Source organism: Arachis ipaensis, chromosome B6 (assembly GCF_059453495.1).
Source record: "Arachis ipaensis isolate K30076 ecotype BB chromosome B6, ASM5945349v1, whole genome shotgun sequence".
NCBI lineage: Eukaryota > Viridiplantae > Streptophyta > Magnoliopsida > Fabales > Fabaceae > Arachis > Arachis ipaensis.
The window spans coordinates 87,383,015-87,394,442 of NC_142441.1; the positions used below are offsets into that span (position 1 = coordinate 87,383,015).

General features: G+C 38.3%; 1 non-coding gene across 1 annotated transcript; it reads left to right on the top strand.

Annotated features, from left to right (window-relative positions):
* Positions 1-946: 946 nt before the first annotated feature.
* On the top strand, positions 947-1,053 carry LOC148561655 (small nucleolar RNA R71). Its single transcript, XR_015887495.1, has one exon. It is a non-coding gene; the product is annotated as a small nucleolar RNA R71 (small nucleolar RNA).
* The last annotated feature ends 10,375 nt before the right edge of the window (positions 1,054-11,428 follow it).

The following is an 11,428-nucleotide window of genomic DNA, read 5'->3' on the forward strand; positions in this document are numbered from 1 at the left end:
CTCTGCTGAGGTATCTCCAGGTTGTTCTGACGGCTTGTTTGGCTTGTCCTGAGTCTCCTTACCACTTATAGTGACCATCTTGCAATCTTCCCATCTTACTTTCTTTGTTTCACCTCTCGGATTTTTCTCTGTGTCACTTGGGAATCCATCTGTAGGTTTGGGAATCTGCTCAGAGAGATACCCCACTTGAGATTCCAACCTCTTGATGGTGTCTCCCTGGTTCTTAAAATTTACTCGCACTTCCTCCTTGAACACCTTGTTGTCTTGAATCTCTTTGCATATGCCTTCAAGCAGGTTCTCAATCCTTGAGAGTCTGTCATCAGATGATGGTAGGTTGGGATTGGAGGTAGAAGGATGAGCAGTGTTATTTTAGTTTTGATATGGATGTGGAGAGGTGTTGTTATGGTGGTGTTGATATGTTCTCTGTGTGAATTGTTGGTGAGGTGCATTGTTGTTGGGGTTGTGATGTCTCTGATCTTCGCTTTGATCTTGTTGATTTCCCCACCCAAAGTTTGGGTGATTCCTCCAACCAGGGTTGTAGGTCTTGGAGTATGGGTCATGATTTTGTCTAGGTGAATTCCCAATGTAGTTGTCTTGCTCCTGCTCACTCTCTGCCTCTGCATTCACTCCCTCTTGGGTTGTTGATGAGGTGGTGATTGCTGCTACGTGGGTCCTCTCCATCTTCTTGGTGAGGTTAGTTAAATGCTTGGTAATGAGATTGTTTTGGGCCAGCAGAGCATCTACATTGTTTAGCTCCATCACTCCTCTAGTGTTCCCTCTTTCGGAGGCATAGAAGTAGTCGTTCTCTGCTACAGTTTCAATGACATCTATGGCCTCCTCAATGGTCTTCTTCTTGTTCAGAGATCCCCCGGATGAGTGGTCTACTGCTTTCTTTGATTCATAAGAAAGGCCTTCATAGAAAATGTGTAGCTGCACCCATTCATTGAACATATCTGGTGGACACCTCCTCATTAGGTCCTTAAACCTCTCCCATGCTTCATATAGAGTCTCACCATCCTGCTGCCTGAAAGTTTGAACCTCAGCTCTCAGCCTGTTAATTCATTGAGGGGGATAGAATCTGGCTAAAAATTTGTTCACCACATCTTCCCAGGTTGTTAAACTCTCCTTAGGGAAGGATTCCAGCCATTTAGATGCCTTATCCTTGAGTGAGAAAGGGAACAAAAATAGTCTATAGGTGTCAGGATGAACACCATTATACTTCACAGTATCGCATATCCTCAGGAAGGTGGTTAGATGTTGATTGGGGTCTTCTTGGACGCCTCCTCCGAATGAACAGTTGTTCTAAACAAGGGTGATGAGCTGTGGTTTTAGTTCAAAGTTGTTGGCATGTATGGTTGGCTTTTGAATGCTACTCCCACAGTTTCCTGGGTTTGGGTTGATGTAGGAGCCTAGAACTCTTCTCTCTTGCCCAGCATGATTTGCTAGACCTTCTCTGCCATGGTTGTGAGCCACTTCTTCATGGATGTTCTCCATATTCTCCTCCATGTCTAGTTCAAAGTACTCTTCCTCTTCCTCAACACCCACTACTCTTTTTCCTCTTGCTTCCCTCCTTAATCTAAGGAAGGTCCTCTCAGGTTCAGAATCAAAGGAAGTTGAAGCCCCGCTTCTCCTCCCTGTCATACAACCAACAAAGTACAAGCAAGGAAACAGATCCAGAAAGTATTCTATTAGAATTACTGTTAGTGTGAGTGATGCAATATATCAAACAGTTAGTGGGTTAGTGAACTGAATTGTAAATAACTAAAAAAAATAAACGAAAAAGTAGGGGGAAGGGAAGAAATTAACTAAAACTGAAAGCGAATTAACTCAACAAAAATTTAAATCAAACAAAAGAAAAATGCTCAATCTAGTTATCCTCCAATTTAATCATTGTTGATTCAAAATCAATCCCCGGCAACGGCGCCATAAACTTGATACGCACAAAACTTGTCTCTCAACAAATTTTCTTCGGCAAGTGTACCGAATTTGTCGTCAAGTAAAATCTCACAATAGAGTGAGGTCGAATCCCACAGAGATTGATTGATCAAGCAACTTTAATTAGAGGAATGTTCTAGTTGAGCGAACCAGAATTTGATTTGAGATTTACAGAAAATTAAATGGCGGGAAAGTAAATAGCAGAAACAGTAAATGCTAGAAATAAAGAGCTGAATGTAAATGGCGGAAAGTAAATTGCAGAATCTTAAACGGGAATGGGGTAATTGCTCATAAAAGTAAATGGCAGAAATTAAAGAGAATGGGTAAGATCAGAAATGGGGAGTTCATTGGGCTCAGGAGATGTTGCATTCTCCGGATCAAGTTCATTTTCATCTCTTCCTCAATCAATGCATTCATTGATCTCCTTGGCAATCTTAAGTGATCGAATTCCAATTTCTTGGTAATTCAATCTCTCAAATCTTGATCAATAGCCAATTCCTTGGTCAATTGCTCATGAGAAGAAATGAATTATGGTCACTGATTATACCACATGCATTTCCCAAATCAAGTGTTTGTAGGATTATAGTCACATATCCATCCAAACCCAATTTGGTCCAGCATGAGAAAGCATTTCTAGCATGATCTCTTCATTCCACTTTCAAGGTTCAGAAGAGATCCAAGTATGAATAGCTTCTTTTCCAAGATAACTACCCAATTGGATGAAGATCAAAAGCTTTCTAGTAAAATCAAGAGAAAAGATAGAAGAAGGAGAATGAAAACTAATATTGATCCATCAAATTACAACAGAGCTCCCTAACCCAATGAAAGGGGTTTAGTTGTTTATAGCTCTGGAAAATGAAAACTAAGATGGAGAATACATGATGAAAGTAAAACTAGAAGTGCAGAGAAAGTAAAATACAGAGAGTAGTTCTATGCCAAAGGCTCCCTAATTTTTCCAACTCCCTAACTAATTCAAAGCTACTCCTATATATACTACTCTTCTCATCTTTCAGTTGGCTCTTCAAGTCTTGGGTATGGGCCTCTGAATCTTGAGTTTGAAGCAGTTATCCTTTTCATTGGGCTTAGCTTTGCTTGCAGAGAGAAAAGGTGAAGTAGGCAGGGACTTTGACTCAGGACGTTAGTGGTGTCAACGTTAAGTGAAAGTGTGGGTTCGAGAACGTTAGTGACAATCACCTTTTTCACTAACGTTCCTAACCCAAATATGATCACGTTGACTTCAACGTTAGTGGCACTAACGTGACCACTAACGTTGCCTCTTGGTCCTTCGCACACGTTATTGGGACTTACCTTTCCCAATAACATGGAGAGTCCTCCCTTGTCCCTACGTTAGAGTCCACGTTAACTAGGTTAACGTGGCTTCTAACGTAGCAGTGCCAATTCTTCGAGAACGTTAGTGACACTTACCTTTGTCACTAACATTCTAATGTGCCTCTTTCCCACGTTAGAGTCCACGTTAACTAGGTTAACATGACTTCTAACGTAGTAATGCTAGCCATCCCCAACGTTAGTGACAAAGGTGAGTGTCACTAATGTTGGCTCATCATCTCTTTATCCACGTTAGCTTCCACGTTAACTAAGTTAACGTGGAAGTTAACGTTGCTCATGGTGGCTCTTGGTGGTTCACCCCAACGTTAGTGACAAAGGTAAGTGTCACTAACGTTGGCTATCAATTGCTCTCTCCATGTTATCTTCCACGTTAACTAAGTTAACGTGGGAGTTAACGTGGCTTATGGAGGCTTGGCCAACGTTAGTGACAAAGGTGAATGTCACTAACGTTGGCTTCTCTTTTGCTTCTTAACGTTAGAGTCCACGTTAACTAAGTTAACGTGGCAACTAACGTGGCCAATTATGAGCTTGGTCCAATGTTAGTGACAAAGAAAAGTGTCACTAACGTTGGCCTTGTTGTCTTCTTCCACGTTAGAGTTCACGTTAACTTAGTTAATGTGACTCTTAATGTGGGCTTATGATGGCTTTGAGGGCGTTATTGGCGATTACCTTTCTCATTAACTTTGCAAGTTAGCACCCATTCCACGTTAGAGGTCACGTTAGTGGGACTAACGTGACTGCTAACGTGGTTCTTCTTTGCTTCTTTTGTCCTGAAATCAAGCAACAAAGTGCATCAAAGTTCTAGTCCAAGTCATGAGTCATGCATCATCCAATTTGTCATCTAATTCATGCAAAATTCTCATGAAATCATGTAAAGTGCACAATGTATGCTTGAATCAAGATGTAAGTGAATATCTACCCAAAACTAGCTTATTTTCTAAGAAAATGCATGAAACTACCTTAAAAACAGTAAAGAAAAGGTCCGTGAAACTGGCCAAAATGCCCTGGCATCAGGTAAGTTGGCCATTCAACCAATGGGGCATAGATATCCTCGGCCCCTTCCCCACAGCAGCAGGGCAGGTAAAATTCCTGGTTGTAGCAATTAACTATTTTTCCAAACGAATAGAGGCACAGACTCTAGCCAAGATCACATCACAACAAATAATTTCTTTTGTCTGGAAATATATTATTTGTCGATTCGGCATTCCTCGGCATATTATCACAGATAATGGTCGCCAGTTTGCCGATAAAAAATTACGTCCTTTTTACAGGAACTAAAAATTAAACACATTTCTCGTCAGTCGAGCACCCACAAACAAACGGCTTAGCAGAGGCTACAAATAAAGTAATACTATATGCTCTAAGAAAGAAACTGGATGATGCAAAAGGCCTCTGGGCCGAGCTAATTCCAGAGATCATATGGGGATACAACACCACAATTCACTCAACCACAAAGGAAACACCCTTCTGTTTAGTCTATGATTCAGACGCAATGATACCAGTGGAGATCTCCCAATCCTCACTGCGCACTGAAATGGCCGACCAAACTACAAAAGACATAGCTTGGCAATCCGAACTTGACCTCATAGAAGAAGTCAGATCGTCCACAATAATCAAACAATTGGCTACGCAACAACTCATCGCTTGAAGACATAATAAAAGACTTCACCCAAGGTCTTTCCAAGTAAATGACCTTGTGCTCAGGAAAACAGAACAAGCTAGACGACCATCAACTCATGGCAAACTAGCACCCAATTGGGAAGGCCCTTACCGAATAACAGAAGTCATCGGCAATGGAGCTTGCCGACTACAAACCTTAGATGGTAAAGATCTACCTAATACTTAGAATGTATCTTCTTTAAAGCTATATTACAGTTAAAACCAGGGATAGGCAAGTACTCTTTTTCCTACTACCAAGATTTTTCCCAAAAAGGGTTTTGCTTGGAGAGGTTTTAACGAGGCTAGCCTACCTGGGCCTTTGAAATCAAAGGTTTTACAATAAATAAATTTATTATCCAGTCAATACTCTTTTCATTTCATACTTCTCATTTATTTAATATTTATACCACCGATTTATACTCCGAACCGACCATTCGGTAACAATAAGTCCAAATAGCCGAACTATAATCTAACTCTGACCATTCGGATACTATCAATCAAATGAACTACCGATCTATATTCTAAATCCAATCATTCAGATTCTATCCTTCAAACAACTAACCGATCTAACTCAGAATCTGATCAATTAGACTCTATCAGTCAAACAAACCGAACTTACTTCGAAAACGATCATTCGGAACCTCTCAGTCAAATTAAATATCCGATCTTAATCGGAAGCCGATCATTCATAATTCATCAATCAATCCATCAAATAACTGATATTAGTCAGAATCCGAACACTATGATACTATCATTTCAATCAAATAGCCGATTATAATCCGAACCCGACCATTCGGCAAATATCAGTCAAAACAAATAGCCGATCTTAATAACAGATCACCGAACAGATACTTGGAAACTGACTTTATCAAAATTATTGCCGATCACTAAAACAGAATACAGTTATTATCATACAAAACCCATGCCCATTAATCGGCATCTCAAACTCGGCCTACTCAGCCTTTCTATGACGCTTCACAATCAAATTAATGGCATTTCACCATTACAACAATTTTACCTAAAATATTTGGCTCCAACCTAAACTCACATACCAAATAAAAACCCACTTATTATACAGCAATAATATTATATTATAACATGCAGAAACAGCATGTAAACAGAAACATCCAAGTTTGTTTTTCTCCAAAAATAGTAGTAAAGTATAAGTTACAAGCATAAAAGCCCAACATAGGAGCAACATAGTTTACAAACAAAAAACAAAATAGAACCAAACCAAATTCCTATCAAACATTTTCAGCCTCTCCCTCAACATCACCATCATCTTCCACCATGGCCCCATCTTGAACAATCTTCCCCGGATCCATCTGAGACAAATCAACATTAGGAGCGAGAAACTTAGCTTGCTAAAAAGCTCGCTCAAAACCTTCCACGAATGAATCAAGGATCTCAGTTCTCCTCTGCTTTTCAACCTCTTTCAACTTCGCTGTAACTTCAATTACTTTAGCACTCATGCTAGAAAGGTCGGCCTCTTTCTTGTTAACATCTTCCACCTCTTTCAAATAATTTTTCCTAATTTCCTTCAGCTCCTTCTCCATTTCTGATAACTTGGTCTCCAATTCAGCAACTTTCTTACCCTTTAACTCCAGCTCCTCCTTTAAAATTGGATCGTGCTTAAGCTCGGCAAACCTCCGATGTTTCTTCTCTCGGCTACACCACAAACTGGCAAGCCTAAAACCAATCACTTAAAACAAAAGATAAAGAACACCATCTTCAGACTTCCAACTATATATAAAAAATAGGAACAACTCAAAAAATACAAAATACCTGCATATATTGATCTATGGCGACGTCACCAACCTCATCCGCCAACGCTACATCCGCCGAAGTTTGACAAACATCATCGGCAACAACCATATAGGGGAAGTCTTTCACCCACAACGACGATTGATCACTTTGATCGGTAACGTCATGCAATCTCTGCTGACTTTTGAAAAAACTTTGAATTTCCTCAAAAGGAACTTCACCCCATCATCCTCGGAACATTAAGATAAATCGACAACACTTGTTTTCCTTTTCTTCACAATAACTTTTCTTCTTCCTGGCTTCGGCTGATTAACTTCACCAACACCCACAGCCTTTTCTACTTTGGAAGTAGAACCCTCTATATCAACATTTTTGCTCTTAACTCGAGCTCTCATAGTAGATGCCGAAACCCTTGGATACTTTCCACCTGAAAACATAGAAAACCAAAACATTAAAGCCATACTTCAAATCCTATTAACACAATAGTATTAACAAAACTCACCTAAATATTCTACCACAGCCTGCCTATCCTCCTCCCATTTTAGCAAATCAAACACCGACAACAACTCTTTCCGATCAATAGCTTCCACCAAATACTCAATGATACATTCATCCCTTGAGCTAATGATTTCCGGCCCCAGAATATTCTGAGGCTCCGAACACCACCAAAGTGGAAATTTCTCCCCTAAATGCTCATCAACGTAAAAGGGAAACTCCCCTTCAACACTGGTCACCTTCAAATACATCTCCTTAAAATCCTTAAAGGATGACTTATACAGCTTAAAAATAGCAAACCTCGGGGAGCTATTCAGGTTCACCCACTCCCCTTTTCAGACACCTTTTGCTTGAAATAAAGAAAAGAACAACTCCACAGAAGGAGCCTCCTCCAAAAAATCCATCAGAATTTCAAAACCACGCAAAAATGCCCATCCATTAGGATGGAGTTGCGAGGGAGCACAGTTAAGTTGCCTCAAGACCTGACACTCAAACTCACTAAACGACAACCTCACCTTCAATTCCTCCAACACATAGCTATACATATAGAAGAACTCAAACTTTTCCTTCCTATGAAAAATACGATCACTAGAAACACAAGGACGCATCTCAAATAGAACACCAGAACCACCCCTCGCAACTTTAGTCTTGTCTATCTCCTTCACAGATTCTTCATCCAAGAACAGTGAGCACGTTTCCTAACATCATCACTCACCCAATCATATGACCAATCAACTTTATCTTTCTTCTCTTTCTCAAAACCCATTTGGAAAAAATAAAATGAAGAGGAATAATGGAAGTTACAGAGATGAAGAGAAAAATAGCATACCTCTTTTGCTCATTCTTTTTTCTCCTAATGCAACTGATACACATACAAACCTTGAACCAAACACAAAACCCCTTGGACTCCAAAAAACTATTAACTTCCCACTACAAAACGGTTCTCGAATCCATCAACCAATCTAATCAGTCATATCAAAAGCCACTACGCACATTGGGAATACGCACGGCCTGCATAACGCATTTAATTTTTCTCTCTCCTAATTATAACACTGCTTAGCATTAAAAACTATTTAATAAAGCAGATTAAACTGGGGGCTACAAGGCATAACCACCCGCCAAACTATTCAATAGCCGACTTATACATCAATTAAAGCTCAACCTGCTTCATTAAAACATATTCCCAGGCTAAGCTTAGGGGTTATGATCCGACCGTTACAAATATCAAGTCATAACTCGGCATTATGAGTCATAACTCAGCAGAACGCATCATAGTTCGGCGTTACGTTATTAATCGGCGCTATGTTATTAATCGGCGCCACATTATTAATCGGCAATCAATGTTATTAATCGGCAACTTACGTTATAATTCATCTTAACGGACTGCTTTCCAAAAAGTGAAATGTCCAACCCAACATTATTGCTATTTAATACAGACAATAAAGCAGAAGCATAACTGACTAGTACATTTCCACCTGCAAAAGGTATGATCTCATATCCTTAAGACACATTGAATTCTCAATACTGACTTAAGTTTCGGAGTACCTTTGCAGGTACACTGACGTTGGGATTTTTGCCAGTAAAGAATGTCATAAAAACAGTCGCGTTGTAGATATAGTCTCTAAACCGACAAAAATCCCTTCGTACAAACGTTTTGGTTGTCACAAGTAACAAACCCCTTTGAAATTGATAACCGAGTATTCAAACCTCGGGTCGTCTTCTCAAGGAATTGTAGGGAGGTATGTTCTTATTATTGGTTATGGAGATTGTAAATTTGGGGTTTTGAGAAATTTGGAGTTTGGGCAATGTGCACAGGTATATTTTCAAAGCAATAAAAATAAATAAATAACTGAAAAATAAGCTTTTGGCAAGGTATGAGAACTGGAGGTCCTATCCCAGTTATCCTTATCAATTGTAATGAGAATTTGATTTTTCTCCCACTTTATTAACCTCTAACTATGAAGGAAAGTTAAGTGGATGAATTAATTCTTGAAGAATTCCAATTCTCAATCAATAATGAGTTTGATAACTCAAGAGTCACCAATTATTTAACCAAAGCCAAAAGAGAAGTATCTAAATTAAATTAAAAGTAAAACAATCTTAAATCTGAAATACCTCAATAATATCAATTAAGAAAATCATAACATGAATGTAGCATAAGCCAAATAGGCAACATAACTAATATAAGCATTAAAGTATCTGAACGTAAGAGATAAATATAAAGTAAAAGAACGTTGAACCTGGGATTGAGAGTCACTCCTAAAACTAAGAGAATTCCTAAATCCTAATCCAAAGAGAGAGGAGAAAACCTCTGTCTCTAAAAACTCCATCTACTCCTAAAATTGTGAATTATGAAAGCCTTCTTATGAATGGATGTATTCCTCCACTTTATAGACTCTAATCTGTGTTTTCTGGGCTGAGAACTGGGTCAGAAACAGCCCAGAATTCGCTGGTCTCGAATTCAAATGCGCTGATTTCCGTCACTGCGACACGGCCGCATGGATCACGCGGTCGCATCACCTAGCGTCAGGGGAACTATAGTATATTATATATCAAATCGAAGCCCCGGACGTTAGCTTTCCAACGCAATTGGAACCGCATTGTTTGGACCTCTGTAGCTAAAGTTATAGTCGTTTGAGTGCAGAGAGGTCAGGCTGGACAGCTTAGCAATTTCTCCAACTTCTTGCATTCCTTGCACTTTTGGATGCTTTCTTCCCATCCTCCAAGCCATTCCTGCCTTATAATATCTGAAAACACTTAACACACATATCAAGGCATCTAATGGTAATAAGAGAGGAATAATAATAAGCAATTATAAGATCAAAGAAGCATGTTTTCAATCATAGCACAAAATCAGGAAGGAAATATAAAACCATGCAAATATTATGAATAAGTGGGTAAAGAGTTGATGAAATCCATTCAATTGAGCACAAGATAAACCATAAAATAGTGGTTTATCAACCTCCCCACACTTAAACACTAGCATGTCCTCATGCTAAGCTCAAGAGAAACTATAAAGATGAAGAGGAATGATAGAATGTATGAAATGCAATCCTATCTATATGAATGCGACTAAATGTGAAATGATTCTACCTACTTGGTTAAAAAGTAAATAAGCTCTTCAAGACAAAAATAAATCAGATTTCACCAATTCAAATTATACAGTAAAAGACAAGTAAACTTGTAAGAAGATAGCTTATGAAAGCAGGGAACATAGAATTAAGCACTGAACCCTCACTGGTAGTGTATATCACTCTAATCTTTCAAGTGTATATGGTTATTCACTCTACTCTTCTCTAGTCATGCTTTCTAAAACTTGTTCTTCATCTAACCAATCAACAAATATTTAATGTACTAATGCAAACATCATGAGGTCTTTTCAAGGTTGTAATGGGGCTGAGGTAAAGGTAAGGATATATGTATGGCCAAGTGAGCTATAATATGAATCTTCAATTAACCTAAGCTCTCACCTAATATACATATACTCTATATACTTTAAATTCATGCCTAGCTACCCATAATTCTCACTTTTGTATAATTTCCATACTCATGTACCAAATTTTCTTTAATTTTTATCACATGTGCATTGATCTTTTATTAACTTAACATTAGGCTGATATTCAAATAAATTAGAAACATTATACTTTTCCTTTATTAACCCATGTTCCCACAGTTTCCCCATACTTAATTAACACACTATCTTAAGCTAACCAAAGATTCAATTGGGATATTTAATTGTTTTCTGCTTTAAGGCTAGTGATGTGGTAAAATATAGAACAAGAGGGGGTTAAAAGGCTCAAAGTGGCTGACAAGGGTAATTTAAAGGGTAGGCTTATTTGGGATAAGTGAGCTAAAATCAAATAATGGCCTCAATCATATGCAAACATGTAAATACACTAAATAATGGACATATAGGTTGGAACAAAATATAGATTATAATCATAGAGAAGGGAACACACAGGAATAAAATATTTATGGTTAAATAATGTAACTATGTAAATAAGCTCAAAGTCTCACAGGTTGTGTGTTCTTTGACTCAAAAACCATGTTCTAAATACATCTTCAAACAAATTTAACACATAAAAATTTTTAAAAATTTTTATGTAAATTAGTGAAAATTTTTTTTTTCAAAAATAGGATCTTAAAAAGAGATTTATTATTTTAACCAAGTAGTAACTAAATGCACAAAATCAAATAAATATGCAATCAAATATGCAGATGCAACAAT